This window comes from Nicotiana tabacum, chromosome 6 (assembly GCF_000715075.1).
Source record: "Nicotiana tabacum cultivar K326 chromosome 6, ASM71507v2, whole genome shotgun sequence".
Taxonomy (NCBI): Eukaryota; Viridiplantae; Streptophyta; class Magnoliopsida; order Solanales; family Solanaceae; genus Nicotiana; species Nicotiana tabacum.
The window spans coordinates 40057912-40074619 of record NC_134085.1 but is presented as its reverse complement, the minus strand read 5'-3'; the positions used below and the strand labels follow the sequence as shown (position 1 = coordinate 40074619).

The window sequence follows — 16708 nt, the reverse complement described above, 5'->3', positions numbered from 1 at the left end:
ACCTCAAGAGTAGAAACCCCGGCCTGGGACCTCTCTCTGGTCAGAAAATGGGCACTCGCATGCACCTGCAGCTTGATAAATTCCCATTTGACTTGGCCAACCTCGCCCCAGAGTTGTCCCAGCTCATCCACCTTGTCCTTCATCTGAAACATCAAAACATCAAGACGCCAAGATAGAAAGGGAGTGCAAGCCAGCATGAAATGCAGGGTACCTACTTCTCCAGGAAGATCTCACAGATCCGGTTCCGGTCCACCTCACGCCGTAAGGAAACGAGCTCGCTTTCCTTTGCCGCACAAAGAAGCTTGAGGGATTTCTCCCTATCCAGAGCCTCCTGCAACGGGGCCTCGCAACGAAGCAGCTCGAATTTAAGCCTATCAAAGGCCTATGAAACAAAGCTAGATAAAGAAAAAGAAGAGGGGAAAAGGAAAAGTGCGGGGCCAAAACAATCTTACAGTAGTCAAAACTCACCATGAGGCCAAAACGCTGAGCCTCGCCGAAGGCCAAAGCAACGTCCGATGGCGTACTACTTCCAGAAGTTTGCTGATTGATCGAATCGCTTCTCCATAACCGCTGAGAGGGAGTCACCTTACTGCAAGCCTTTTTGCACCCCGGAACATCTTTCCTTTTATTGACACTCCTTGATCCCGAGGCCAGCAATCTCTCCTCCTCCCCTGGAGGACACGACCTCGCTTCGAAAGGTCCCCCGGCACATGCGACAGTTAAATCAAATAAACCGGCAAGAAATGCACAATTTTTAGGAGGTAGAGCGCCGGACACCTACAATGATGCTTCGCCTTCCATCTCCTTTTGGATAGATCTCGCCACCGGCGCATATTATAAATCGAGCAAGCTGCCAGTTTACGAGACCACTCGGCTAAATCAGGGGGACATCTCCAGGAAACCAATGCGTTGCTACATATAAAGAATAGAAAGATATCGTTACGGAGACAGCCTCCGGTCGAAACAAAGACAGTTCATATGAGGCACTTACGTGTGAAGTTCCATTTTATAGGAAATGGCAAAAATTCTCCAGGAATGACGTCGGTCGTTCGGATCCGAACGAACCGATTCATCCATTCCTGGTCCTCGTCCTCCTCACTGCCAACTACATAAGCTTGGGTGGATCGACGCTGAAGAGAAATCATGCCCTGATAGCGCAATGGCTGATACAACCTCATGAGATGGCTGAGGATAAACTCTATCCCAGCCTTGTGGAAAAATATCTCATTGCCTGCACTATTCTCCAAAGGGAGGGATGAACCTGCACCAGTGTTACTTGATATCTCCGACAGAAATCGATCACGACCCGGTCGGGGGAACCCGGCGCGAAAACATGAGTGTATACGCTCAACAATTCCTCAACATATGTCATAACACTCTCCTCGGGGGAAGGTACTTGCAAAATCATGCCTTCCCCCATCTGCAATCTTTTCTGATCATCTCGAGGTTTTCCTCCCCCACTAATGAAATGATCCTCGACACATGCTACCAATGGCCCAGAACATTGGGAGGTTTCCCCGGCGTGATAGCTCTCCTCGAGGCAGGGCATCCCGAGCCTTGCTCACTTGATGTTAGAGGCGAGAAGCTGGCGCTAACCGAATGCGGAACGCAGGAGGGACTCCCCTCCACCCGATGATTGGACGTCGATGTAGCAGCTATGGCTACGTCAAAATGGGGGGTTGGGGGAATATATAAGGATCTGAGCAAAATTTTCTGAAATAGGAAGGCGGAAGGACTAGCACAAAGCGCCAGGCTCTGCAGAAGAGACAACCTTTTCAAAATAGCAAATTCGCCACATGAGAGACGAATGAACAAATATATAGGGGCAAAGCAATAACATCCCAAAACGGGGGGAAGATAAGGACTAACAGAATGAAAAGCTCTCTTTACATTGTCAAAAGAAAACATGTTTACACAACCTATTCCCTCGAGGGCCGCATACAAGGGGAAAAGAAAGGGATACAAAATGACTCGGAGACTACTCCTCATCGCTATTATCTTCGCCCTCATTAGGGGCAACTAAAAGCGCTAGTTCTTCCTCCACTTCACGGGACTCCATGAGATCAGCTGGCAGGTCGATACCTCTAGCTCTGATTTCCTCCAAGGTCTCTCTCCTTGCCTCCGCCTTAGCATGCTTAATAGCTCGGGTTAGTTTCTGCTCAGCTGCTATTGATATGTCATGAGCTATTCTATGCGCCGTGGCCACATCCTCCTGATAAGTGACATCGTTTTATTCAACCTCAGACTCAGCCGCAGCCAAGGCAGAAACTTCCCTGCGAGCATCCTTGAGAAGATCCCAAGATGTCGCCAACTCCCCGACCACTATTTCATTTCGCTCATTCAGCTCGGAGATCTCCATATTCAGTTGATTAATCTGTGAGCCACTCTGCTCGACTTACGTAATAAAGGTAAGACAATATATATGGGAATACGGAATAAAAGTCGGGCACGAGCAAGGCAAAGTACTTGAGCAGCAAGATTGTCCTTCTCCCGGAGCGCCGTTTCCAAAGCGGCCCGGAGCTCTCCCAGTTCTTTCCCTCCATGGGCCGAGCGAGCCTCTGAATCCCGTAGTTTTGAGGTAACATTCATACACTTCTTTCATGATAAGAAAGCTCCCCTTGGAGTCGAAGGATGGCACGATCGTACATCTCTTTGCACTACAGCATAGTGGAAAAGTTAGAAAGACGGAGAATGATATTCGAGGACAAAAGAAATGCACAAGAAATGGCTATCACCTGCTGCATGAACTTCTCCGCCACTTTGACGGCGCCGGGAATATGAAGATCGGCACTATCACTAACACCTTCAAAGATGTTGGCAATAGAGCCTCCCCCTCGGAAAGGAATCCCCGATGTGGCGCCGATCATTCCTTGAGCATCCCGCAGTTCCCCTGACAAAACGGAAGCACGAAAGAAAGTCATTCAGGTCGCCGACTTCTCCAGGTGGCAACACATATTCCTAAAAGGCTCCGAGCCCCGACCCCTCATGACCAATAGCAGCAGCCTCCCACCCCCCGACAAAAACTACATCAAATCCAGTTGCGCGATTTGAAGCTACATCAACATCCTCTTCGAGGGTCCCCGGCTCATGAGGCCGACCGGAGCCAGCCATTTCGGACTCAGCAGCCTCCAGCTGAGGTGCCTATGAGGCTCTAATACTCGACCTCGTCCTCCACTCTAGCAGGCATTCATCATCATCTCCTCCCTCGATTTCAGGATTCTCCTCTGAGGTTGAAGCAGAAGTCCCAACAGTGGCTCGATGCTCGAGTGACCTGGTTTTCTTTGCCGTAGGAAGGACAATAGCTGCACTACTTTTCCTCTTCTTACTCGTGTCGGGCTCCAAAGCCCCTACTTCTCCAGTAGGAGGTGGCCTCATCTGCATATTCTCGCCAAGACCTGCACCAGCGCAGTAACCGCAAGACACTTTCACTAAGGGCTTAGAAAGAAACACAAAGTATAAGGCATAGGTGGTAAAGGAACCTTACCATGATTCTTAGCCACCAAACGCTTCTTGGCCAGGCCGGTCCAAGACCGAACACGATATGGGAACTTCTCGTCCAACCTCCCTGCCTCCGGGTACCAAGCAGCAGCTGCAGGAAGCACAAAGAGTTCATTATTTCGAAAGGAAGAAAAATTGAAAAGCGGCTAAGGGAAAAATTGCTTATGTCGGGTATTCCACCTCTCCGGAAAGGGCATCCTATGGGTCTTTGGATGATGTCCAAGGTCTTCACCTGGATAAACCTGCTCATCCATCCTTGATCCTTTCCCTCATCAACGCTCAAGAAAAAAGATTTTTTGGACAGATGACAAAACCTGATTAAACCTCAATAAAATCGAGGGTTGTACATCCTGATCATATGATTGAGGGTAAAGATCTCACCCTCAACCCCTTCGGTGAAATGGCAAAGCATCAACACTATCCTCCAAAAAGAAGGGTAGATCTGACAAAGCGTCAACGGGTATCGGTCGCAGAAGTCAAGGATAATCATGTCTATCTCTAGGGGAGAGGACTTCGTAGAATTATCGGGACCCAGGGTGAACGGGTAGGTGTACACATGAAGGAAGCCAGCCTTATGGTCCATTATATTATCGTTGGGACCGGGAATCTCCATCCTCACTGCCTCGCTCCATCGGCAGTCCATCCTCACCTTGCTAATTTTGATCACGATGCTAACGTATCGAGACACATGCTCGCACCGACCCAGTGTAGATGAAGTGGCATCGATGCTAAAATCCTCTGACATATCGAGATCAGGTGGGGTACACTATTCCAAAGAGGGAATCGCTCTAGTTTCCTCCTTAGGCGATCGGGATGATGATGCATCGTCGTTCTACCGGGGAATCGTTCTAGAAGTCCAAGCCATGTAAATGGTAATACTTCTTCTATAAAAGATAAAAGAGTGTCAAAGAAAAAAGATTCTGACTCGTGAGCTTGGAAATGGGGTGATAGTGGGAAGTGTCAAGCAACCGATGCATTTATAGGAACCGCTTGGGGAGCGGAAAGGACGAGCCAATGGCAGTTCGTGGGTTTCTCGATTATCACATCTAATAGAGGCCTTGCACAGTTCTCTGGAACATGGCATTTAATGCTCTTAAACGGTTAACGTCACAACAATGATGACCTAGAGACAATGGTTCAAAATCATATCCTATTACTTTGTTCTAGGAAACGCGGAGACTATCTGGATACAGTGAAATCGGAGGGACCGATTTCTTGCCATTAAGATGCATTCAGGGACTCATGTTGGTATCTGGAGGCTGCAGGGTTACGGTCAAGCTCCCTCCCTCGAGGTTCACTCGTGACCCAACAAAGATTCCGAGGGTGGGGAACTCCTGAGGCAAGCAAACAACATCAACAGAGTCTAGTATCATACCTAGCCATCCCATCCCCGTATCTTAACATTTAATGCATTCTGTACTATATTGTATTCCCCCTCCTATATAAAGGGAATCCATACCACCTTGTAAAGAGCTGTTGTTGCTCCAACTATTCCACACAAGATCAATAATATCGCTTTCTCTTTCTTCTCTCTAACTTACTCGCTCTTACTCGCTTGAGGCCACTCTCAACATTTATTGCTTTCATACTTGTTCTTCGTTTATTGCATGGTATTGCCCGTAAAGAGCTTTCTTTGTTCATACTCTAACTGTTATCCCTTTCCCGGTAACTCCCGATAGCTCGAGATCTAGCCGGATATCGACCCCGAGGCCCTACATCGACCACTCCAAAGCCCGGGCAGCAAGCCCATCGGTTTGATTACTGCCCCGTTTTAGCTTGTATCTCATCGTTAAACTTCATACCCCTAGCATCAACTGCTCTAACAACTAGCATAAAAATAGATCACGTATTTTTAGAGTCACATTTACAAATTTAATGGTTGTCACTATTTTCACTGTAAACAAAAATGGTGTAGCTGTTCTATGTGTTGGTGTACCACCATGAAACCCTGAGGATGCACCAGAACCAATTCCTGTAGACATGGTCTCGCACATCAACACATCAAGATAAGCTCCCACATCAACAGGAGTATACATCAAGAAAACCAACAGGAAGCCCAAAAAACCCAAGCTCAAGAAGAATAAGGGGTTAGCCTTCACGTCATCTTCGAGATGTTACATGAACAATAGTTGGCGATTGCTCAGCTCCAAAGCCACCAAAAAACTCCCAGCACGGTAGCACCAGAAACGGCTCTCCAAGCCGAGCAGGTACCAGAAAGATCAAGCAACAACGGGTCGGTAGCCTACCCCATCATCATAAAAATGCTCGAGGACCTCACAAAGAGGATCGAGTCGCGCGAGAAGAAGATAGAAGCCAACGACAAGAAGGTAAAGACCTACAATTATAGGGTCGATTAAATTTCGGGCGCACCCCCAATCCTGAAGGGTGTAGGTTCGAAGACGTTCGTACAAAAACCGTTCCCATAGGAAGCGGCCCCAAAACCCATACCAATGAAGTTCAAAATGCCTGACCTTCCGAAGTACAACTGAACCTCGGACCCTAACAAGCACGTCAGTGCTTACACTTGTGTAGTGAAGGGCAACGACCTAAAGGACGATGAGATCGAATCCGTCCTACTAAAAAAGTTCGGAGAGATGCTTTCAAAAAGGGCGATGATATGGTATCACAACCTAGCCCCAAACTCAATAGATTCATTTGCCAAGCTGGCAAATTCCTTCATAAAGGCACATGCTGGTACCATCAAGGTAGCTATAAGGAAATCCGATGTCTTCAAAATCAAACAAAGGGAGAATGAGATGCTGCGAGAGTTCGTATCTTGCTTTCAAATGGAATGAATGGAACAACCACCAGTCTCCGACGACTAGGTAGTGCAGGCCTTCACTCAAGGTTTGAACGAGCGAAGCTCGGTAGCTTCGAAGCAGCTAAAGCAGAACTTAGTCGAATATCCCGCCGTGACTTGGTCGGACGTCCACAACTGATACTAATCGAAGATCAGGGTCGAAGACGACCAATTAGAAGTCCCCACGGGCTCAGTATATCCTAGCAGGCTTTCGACAAAGGAGCCAAAGCCAAACAAAGAAAGATACCAACTATACACTAAAGATAGAAGAAACGCCCCGAGGCGCAACATACCCTGCAATGACCGAAGGATGGATCGAGGCTAGAATCCTCGGGGATTCATTAGTAGAGCTGGATTCGATAGGCATATAGGGACAATGAAGGCACCCCGCTTGTCAAAATACAACTTCTATATCGATATTTCAGACATTGTATTCGCCATCAGTAGAATTGGAGACACCAGGTGGCCAAGGCATGCACAATCAGATCCTTCTCAAAGGAACCATAACTTAGTGTGTGAATTTCACGGCACACATGGTCACATGACCGAGGATTATCGACAACTCCGGGAAGAAGTGCCTGACTACTCAGCAAAGGTCACCTCCGAGAATTCCTTAGCGGCCGAGCCAAAAATTAGTTCCGGGAAAGAGAGGCGACCAAGAAGAATGAAACAGATGAGCCACAACATGTCATTCACGTGATTTTTGGACGCATCGATTCTTTAAAAGAGCCCATGGCCAGGACAACAAAATTATCCGTTACCAGGTAAAAGCGAACTTGAGGTTACATACCCGAGGACACCCTCACATTCATCGATGAAGACATCGAGGCTCTATCGTAGCCTCACAACGATGCATTGGTAATTTCTTTTCTTGTAAATACATTTCAAATTAAGCGTGTGCTAGTGGATCCAGGTAGCTCGGCCAACATTATCAGGTCAAGGGTGGTGGAGTAGCTCGGACTGCTCAGACAGATTATGCCCGCCTCTCGAGTCCTCAACGGATTCAACATAACAAGCGAAATAACGAAAGTAGAAATCACCATCCCGGTCAACGTGGCTGGCACAACCCAAAATGTCAAATTTCATGTCATCGAAGGAGACATGAGGTACAACGCATTGCTCGGAAGGCCGTGGATACACTGCATGAGAGCATTACAATCCACCCTCCATCAAATGATGAAATTTCAGACAAAGGACGGGATAAAAACCGTCTTCAGGGAACAACATGCAACAAAAGAGATGTTTGCAGTGCATGATGTGGCACCGACGCCAATACCTCCACCGTCGAAGGAGCCAAAGGATAAGCAAATAGTAAAATAGCAGTAGCGGTCTATATTCTCAGCTACACCCGATTAAACAAAGCAAAATACCGTACCGCATTCTTAGAACAAACGATTAAAACATATCGAGGCCCGAAGCACCGTCGGTACTAAGGTATGATCATCTCCCCCTTTTTAGTTACATTTTACACTAACCTGGGAGCAGATATCCGATCAAAACGGTCGAGGCGCCTTCCAACTCGAAGGCCTTAGATCCCAAAAGCATACGTTGCACTCCTTTTCTTCGACCAGGTTTTTATCCCAAGAAGGGTTTTACCGGTAAGGTTTTTAACAGGGCAACATCCATATGCTACCTAAGGAAGATTGAACAAGCATTCAAGGCTTCTCTTCAATCTACCTCGAATACTGGGGGGCATCCTCCCGAAAGGTCACTTCCTCGGAGAAGCCAAGATGTGCTAAATGGGGTATCAATAGGAAAATGATGTACCGGGCTAAACGATCGAACGAACCGTGTCGGTGTAGAATAACTGAGCCCTTGACAACAAAAATGTGTATACTTGTACCAAGTAATCAAAGAATACTTTCCCCTCCATCAAAGCATTTCGCGTTTCAAAGAAGTTCGATATTTTTTACAAAAACAGCTTCAAAGCCAAAAATATCCCGAACACTCGGGGACTGGCGTCAAAAACTTGAAACCGTATGACCCCCGGGTCGGAAGCTTCAAACTCGTAAGCCCTCAATAAGGCAACATCAAGTCTACAAAAACGGCTCCAGAGCCAAGAAAACTTTCAATGTCTCGGGGACTGCCGCTAATTGCCATCCCATCGACTTATCAAAACCCGATGCCATAAGACCTCATATGGGCAACCTCGACCTCGTAAGACCTTTATAACTCAATATTTTAAAGTTCAAATTTGGATATTTAAAAATTATACGAAAAATAGAATAAGTTGCGTTTTTTCTCATGTCAGTATGACAAAAAAAACTTTCAAAATATTGATAAAAGTTTTTATAGTTTGAATCTCGAAAAACAAAAACATTCACGTAAGCTGAGACGGAGGGAGTATAAATCTACAAACAGCATAGTAAGTTCTAGTATATAAATCACGAGCTTTTATGAATAAAATTCTTATAGTATTAGAAAAAGTTATTGCCAAAGAAAACAAATTCCGGTACAGTAACAATATCATTCCTTTTAAAACTAACAAAACTAATTATTGAATGAATGAACACGCAGAAACTTATTCATAAAACACAAAATGAGATCAGTCAAACTTGTCAGTACTCTATAACAACCTCGTTTGGTCCGATATATTTTAATTGTTATAGTAAAATACTTTATAGATAACATATATTATAATATAATATAAAAATGTAAAAATAGGGTCCGATAAAACTTTGATTTTTAATGTGAATACCTGTAAAAGGCAAATAACAAGGAAAATTCTCTTATAAAGCCATTAGTAAGGTAAATCATGCGCTGTGAATGACGCAGGAATATAAGTACATGACCTTTCCGAAACAAAATCAATATTCAACCTTAAAATGTGACAAAATTGCGTCCAGGTTCAATTTATTTTTACCTATTTATCGTCATTCATTATTGTGACAACATTAACTTTCTCCGATATTTCCAGTAACGTTAAAGCATATAAAACCTCAGTAAGTGTGACACCCAATCAAAAAAACTTAGCATTTAACAAATAATTCAGCAATGGGAGAAGTTGATCCAGCTTTCATTCAAGATGTCGAACACAGGCCTAAGCTCACCATAACTGAAGCTGAAGGAATTCCAGTTATAGATCTATCAATACTGAATTATCCAGATTTCTCCTCTGAGAAATACTCCAAGGAATTGGAAACTCTAGTGGCTGAGATAGGCGATGCATCAAAGAAATGGGGATTCTTTCAACTGATAAATCATGGGGTACCCTTAAAGCACAGGGAAAATATTGAGTTGGCATCAAGAAAATTCTTTGCTTTGTCTAAGGAGGATAAGAGAAAAGTGGGGACAGATGAGTTTAACCCTTTAGGATATTATGATACTGAGCACACCAAGAATGTAAGGGACTGGAAAGAAGTTTTTGATTTTGCTCTCTAGAATCCAACTGTTATACCATTTTCTCCTGATCCTGATGACAAACAACTGAAGCAGTTGAGCAGCCAATGGCCTGACTACCCAACAGAGTTCAGGTAATATTAACTTTGAATTTATATATGCCCCAAAAAGAAATAGATCCTCATCTCTTTCATTATACGGGCTAGTGAGTTTTTCGTGTCAACTTTGGTGAATCCTTTGACGCCACACAAAAAGTAAGGGTTTATGGGAAACTAAAAATTGAATACACAAAATTGACAGTTTTATATTATTTTAGTCTCTTTTCACAAAGAATATCATATTCCTTATTCAGAAACAATATCTATGACTTATAGCTAGTCACACAAATATTTATGACTTTTTTGGCACCATAGTTTCAAAAGTTTACCTTTCTTTATTAATTTTTTTGCCCAGTAAAAAACTGCCACATAAATTTAGACGGGTGAGTGCTAAAAAGTTAATACTTTTTATAGCGACACTATACATACTTGTTACTGGAAAATAACATTATAGTGACGGTTATATAAATATTTTTCTCATCATAATTTGACTATATTTACGCTACCCGGCAATTTGCACCACTATATAGTTGTCACTATAATGTTAATTTCCATTAACAACTATGTATAGTGTCGCGATAAAAAGTACTAATAACTTTTTACCACTCCCCCGTCAAAATTTATGTGGCAGTGTTTAACTGGGAACAAAGATTAATCTATATATATATATATATATATATAGATATGCTGATCAACAAATTAATTAAAGCGACATGCATACTAATACCTACTACTATGTTCATTTCCAGGGAGGTATGTGAAGTGTATGTCCAAGAAATGGAAAAACTAATCTTACAAATTACTGGAGCTCATCTCTCTCAGCTTAGGCTTGCCTGCAAATAGGTTGAATGGTTTCTTTAATGAAGACCAAACTAGTTTTGTTAGGCTGAATGACTACCCACCTTGTCCTATCCCTCATCTGGCTTTAGGAGTTGGTAGACATAAGGATGCTGGGGCTCTCACAATACTTGCTCAAGATAATGTTGGAGGACTTGAAGTAAAGAGTAAAGCAGATGGAGAATGGATTAGAGTCAAACCCACTCCTCATGCTTATATTATAAATATTGGAGACCTTATCCAGGTACACTTATTGAACTTGTTGCTTTACTATTTATTTTGAACGTACAGAAATAGAATCATTAGTACGTAACGGATTAATGATATATACACTGGCAATATAATAATTTTTCATTACTAGTGTAATCTAATAGGTTGTACTAGGTTGTCAGCGGGTGCAGATCTGTTCCTTCCATCCGAACCTAGTATTATGGATGTGCAGTATAAATTTGTATGTGAAAACCTACTAAAATTTCAACAAATAGTATCTGAACTTACAATATAGTGAATTAATATTAAGAACCTCAAAGATCGAACCAATCAAATTATAATCTTGAATCTGCCTTTAGACTTAGCTATTTTATTTTCCATAACCTGTAGTTTTTTTCCATGGGACCTAGTAGGGTAGAAATTGTTTTACACAATTGATGTATAAAAGTTAAACCATCTGTAATTGGTCTGTGGCAATGATTATGCAGGTTTGGAGCAATGAAGAATATGAAAGTGTGGAATATGGGGTGATGGTGAACTCTGAAAGAGAAAGATTTTCAATTCCATTCTTCCTCAACCCAGCACACTATACATGGGTCGAGCCCTTGGAGGAGCTGGTGACTGAGTTAAATCCTGCAAAATATAAGGCATATAACTGGGGGAAATTTTTCACAAGGCGGAAGGACAGCAATTTCAAGAAGCATGATGTTGAAAACATTCAAATTTATCATTTTAGGGCTTGAAACAAATCATTATTCTGCCTAACATACATTGTCTGTATGTGTTGCCACTAATTGATCAGCTATGGCGCCATCAACTTAAAAGTATCTCTGCAATATAAATAACTGATGTAAGGATCTCTTTCTACTTGTATGCGATAACGGATCGGTGTACTTCACATAGGTCCTAGTTCTTGATCTGCCTCATTGTCTTGTTCTTGATATTCTCTGAATTTCTAGGGATTTCACACCTCTTGTATATTGTTATAAACCAAAGTTAAGTCAAATTCTCTTATTATATTTTTTTAAACAATGGAGTCACGATTTTATTGCAACTTTAAACACAAGATACATTTGAAAAAAGGATACAATCTTGTCTTTTTGTACATGGAGAAAACTTTTTTAACCCAAATTAATGAATTGGATCATACAACTAACCACAACACCAAAGCACATAACCCAAAAAAGAGCAATATAACTGGTACTATAGGGTAGCTCATAAATAAGCACACTTGGTTTTCTCTTGTAGACTCGAAATGATGGGAATTTCCATCTATCTGGATTTATAAATCCTTTAGTTCTGTCTTTGTATAGTGTCAAATGGTGTGCATTTGTGCACTTGATTCCTACTGTCTCTCAGGCGGAGCATTCAATGATAACCCGACCTTGGGGAGTGCGACCGGCGCTCAACCAAGATAACCCGACCGAACAAGCCTATACAATGATTTAGACCCAAACGTACCCATGAATTAAGAGAAAATATATTTTCGTTAATTAGACAATGAGGATACCTTGTGAACAACACCAATTAATTACCAATAGTTAAGCCATGTATTAGTCTCCAAAATATTACATACACTTTCATAGTTTAAAGTGGAACATGTGATACAAATACAACATCTTTAGTTTGACGTTCCCAAAACAAGATACAACCCACACTATGTCTACGGAACCTCTAACAAAAACAAAAGAGTGCTAAGATAGTGCCGGCAACAAGGCTCCGGCTATACCTCAAAAAACTATACATAAAGGGGCTCACCAAGTCAGCTGAGGAGAAGGTGTTCTGCTATCACTGGTCAATGTCGCCTGCTGTGGAACCACCTGCATCTATTAAAAATGTAGCATCCCCGGCAAAGAGGACGTAGTAGTATATATGGAATAGTGCTAGTATGTAAAACTAAACACCCCCTCGATAAAACGAGCAATAGTAAAATGAGAAGGAAACATGGAATCAATGGGAACCTCAAACAATTTTAAAATGTCAAATTAGATGAAAGATATATTTCAAGTAAAAGATAGATTTCAAGTAAATTTCAATATCTTTAAATTGGGAGATTTTTAGTACTGATACACTACCGTACTTTTAGCATGGAATCTGATCTCAGCCCGATCAGCTAAGCCATTTCACCTCGAGACATCCACTCACAACACCACCATGTGCGCGACATGGCATCTGACTCAACCCGATCGGCTAAGTCGTCTCACTATAATGCTATGTGGGCCGACATCACATCACATCCTGTTTTTTTTTATAAATTTTCGCAGTATACCTGGGGGTGTTGTATTAGTCAAAAAATAATTTGAATATACAACACAATGGTAGAGATGACCCTTCAAAAAAAGAGAGGAATAGGCAATTAAAAACATAGTTCGCCTCCTCAATCAAAAATATACTAACTAACAAAGAAATTCGTCTTGTCGTATTTGTTTCTTATACAAGGAAGCTACTGTTTGTCAAGCAAAAAATAAGCCTTTTGCTTTCCTAGGAAGTTGATGGCAGGATTCGAAATGAGCTAATTATTGCAAATCGACTGCCCTCTTTGCCAAACTGTCAGCCAGTTGATTTACCTCTCTGTAGCAATGGTTTATCTGAATATTAAGCATGCTGATAGTATTTTTGATCTTGTTCACAATATGACTTAGATTATAGTTTGTGTCACCATCTTTACGGAGGATCTCTATAATGTATAGAGAATCCAATTCAAGAATCACCTGACTGAAGACATTTTGTTTACACCAATTGAGACCCCACAAATCAGCTTGGGCCTCTGCTACGTTATGATTTCGGGCAGTCGCTGGAGTTGAAAATGCCATAATAATGTCTCCATATTCATCTCTAACCGCACCTCCCAGACCTGCTTTTCCTTCCCTCTGAAGAAAGCTCCCATCAATGTTTAATTTAACCCAACCCCTATCTGGCTTGAGCCATCGAACGACGAGGCGTTTGTACCCAGGTCTAAGCCTTGTAAGAGAATCACAAAAAAAATTCCAAAGGAGCTTTAGGCTACTACTAGGATATGCTTTGTTAACTGCAACTTCAATGCTCCAAGTTATCTATTGCTTGAGTCTATACTTGTTTAAACTTTTTTGATCTCCATAATTCCAGGCACAAAAGTCTTTCCAAAGAAACCAGCAAATAATAACAGGGGTAATATTTAGCACAAGTCTGTGGACATCATTGGAGGCCTTTGATGTCCACCATTGGTTAATAATATATCTAATAGTGTAGGGGTGGTGATGTAAGCCAAGGGCATTTCCAAAGAGATTCCAAATGTAACTAGCAATTTGACCCTCTACAAAAACATGATTAATATTATTGGACTTAGGATTACTATAGCAGTTACATCTGGAAATTATTTGTTTGCCAAAATTAATAATTACATCATCAAAGGGGAGTTTATTATGCCATAACCTCCACATCAGAAAGGACATTTTAAAAGGAATAACTGAGTTCCATAACTTATCTATGAATTGAACTTTTGGGTTAGAATTCCTTACCAGATTCCATGCACTATTGTTTGTGAACTTGCCATTTTCCGAGAGAGCCCAAAAAATTTGATCACCCTTGTTTTGATTGCCAATAGGAATAATTTGGATTTGTTGCACTAGTGGATCTTGTAGGAGCTCCTTCAATTTGTTTATATTCCATTGACCATCAGAGATGAATTCCCTTACCAGAAGTTTGGAATTCTTTGGATTGACAGGGAAATTTTTTTCCAGAGGGCCATTAAGGGACCAATTATCCTACCAGAAGTTACTAGAGCCAGAGTTAATCTTCCACACAATATGATTTTCTGCAATATTTCTCATTTTGAGAACATGACTCCAAGCGTGGGAGTTACCTGGATCAATCTTTTTAGAGCCAAGATGAGATATAACACAATATTTATTTCTAATGAAAGTAGCCCAGAGAGATGATGTTAACCTTATCCTCCACCACCTTTTCATAGCTAGCATGTTACTAATGTCTTCCATTTTCCTAATGCCAATGCCTCATTCCTCAAAAGGACGGGCAAGATGATTCCAGGAACTCCAGTGATATTTTTTATGATCCTCAGAGGAACCCCAGAAGAAATTTGCAGAATGTTTCTCAATTAACCTAAAAGCTCCCTTTGGAGGAGTCATAGCAGAAATAGTGTACACTGGAATGGACTGAAGAACACTCTTAATAAGAGTAGCCTTACCCCCATGAGATAGAATTTTGACTTGCCATCCATTAAGTCTTTCACAATTTTGCTAATCATGTTATCAAAAAAGACAATTTTCTTTCTACCCACATACAGAGGACAACCAAGATATGTAAAAGGAAAAATCTTATGTATAAAGCCAGAGCATTTCCTAATCCTGTTAATTTTAGTGGCAGCAGTATTAAGAGTAGTTAAGAAGTAACTTTTATCCCTGTTAACCATTTGACTAGAACTTCTTTCATATTTGTCATTAACATTCATAACCACCTTAATAGTCTTAGAACTACCACTACAGAAGATAACAATATGAATATCATAAGCAAGGTGGTTGATCTTAGGGACATTTAAGGGCATGGAGAAGGGAACAAAGTTAGGGTTTCTGTACAAAGAGTTGAGAGATCTAAATAGTACTTTAGCAGTAATTATAAAGAGAGTTGGGGAGAGGGGATCCCTTGCTTAAGCCCTTGAGATGAAGAGAAGAATCCATGTCTCATACCATTAATGATGACCGAGTATTATACATTGGAAATTAGATTATGCACTAACTCAATCCAGTTATCTAAGAAACCAAATTTTCTAAGTACTGCGTATAAGAACTCCCAATCCATTCTATCATACGCTTTAGCCATATCTAGTTTAATAAAAACATTACCCCATGATTATTATGAGAAATATTATGGACAATTTCCTGGGCTAACAAAACATTCTCAGAGATGAGCCTATCCTTAACAAAGCCACTTTGATTGGGGGAAACTATTTTATGCAATAAAGTGTTAACTCTAAGGGATACAATTTTGGAGATAATCTTGTTTGTAAAGTTATACAAACTAATGGGTCTAAAATCTGAGAAAGTAGAAGGATTGTCAATTTTAATGATTAAAGCCAAACAAGTATGAGAATAGAATTTTGTCAAACCTTTTCCTTTGAAGAATTCTTTCACAAAAGCAATGACACCCCTTTCAATTATTTTCCTACAACTCTGCAAGAAATTGCCACTGAAGCCATATGGTCCTGCAGTGCTATGAGGGCTAAGACTAAAAACTGCCTCCTTGATTTTAACTTCCTCTGGCACCATGCTAAGCATGCTATTTTCATCACCTGAAACACATAAAGGAATACAATCTATGATAGAATTGTTAATAGCAGGAGATTAAAGAAGTTTTAGAAGTGTCTCACAGCTCTGTTGGCAATCTTATCATACCCCTTAATCCAATTTCCTCTACTATTTTTGATACGGTTAACCTGTTGCCTTCTTCTCTTTTCTCTGAGAATGGAGTGAAAATATTTTGTATTCTTATCCCCTTGTTCAAACCACTTTATTTGAGATTTTTGCTTGAGCATAGATTCTTGAAGATTAAGCCATCAGATATATTGAGCATGAACCCTGTTAACATCTTCTCTACTCTTTTTAGAGTTTTCTTCTATGTCAATTTCCTCCAACTCCTGATAATTCTTTTCCCAATTGGTAACATCACTAATATCACCAATTTTCTTCCTAGACCATTGGGAAAGTCTTTTACTAAGAGCTTTGAGTTTACTTTGAAGAATCCACATAGGATTTCCAGACACTTCTGAACTCCATGATTCCCTCACTATATCAAAGAAGCCCTCAATATTAACCCAACAATTTAAGAATCTAAAATAGGAAATATGATGGTGGGCAGCACGCAGGTTCTTCATAAGAAGGGGCCTATGATCCGAACCTGTCCTAGCCAGATGCCTAACAGAGGTTCTTTGAAA

The 16708-nt window shown here is 41.3% G+C and overlaps 1 pseudogene; it reads left to right on the top strand.

Annotated features, from left to right (window-relative positions):
- The first annotated feature begins 9271 nt into the window (after positions 1-9271).
- Positions 9272-11767, top strand: LOC107812110 (protein LATERAL BRANCHING OXIDOREDUCTASE 1-like; annotated as a pseudogene).
- Positions 11768-16708: the final 4941 nt, after the last annotated feature.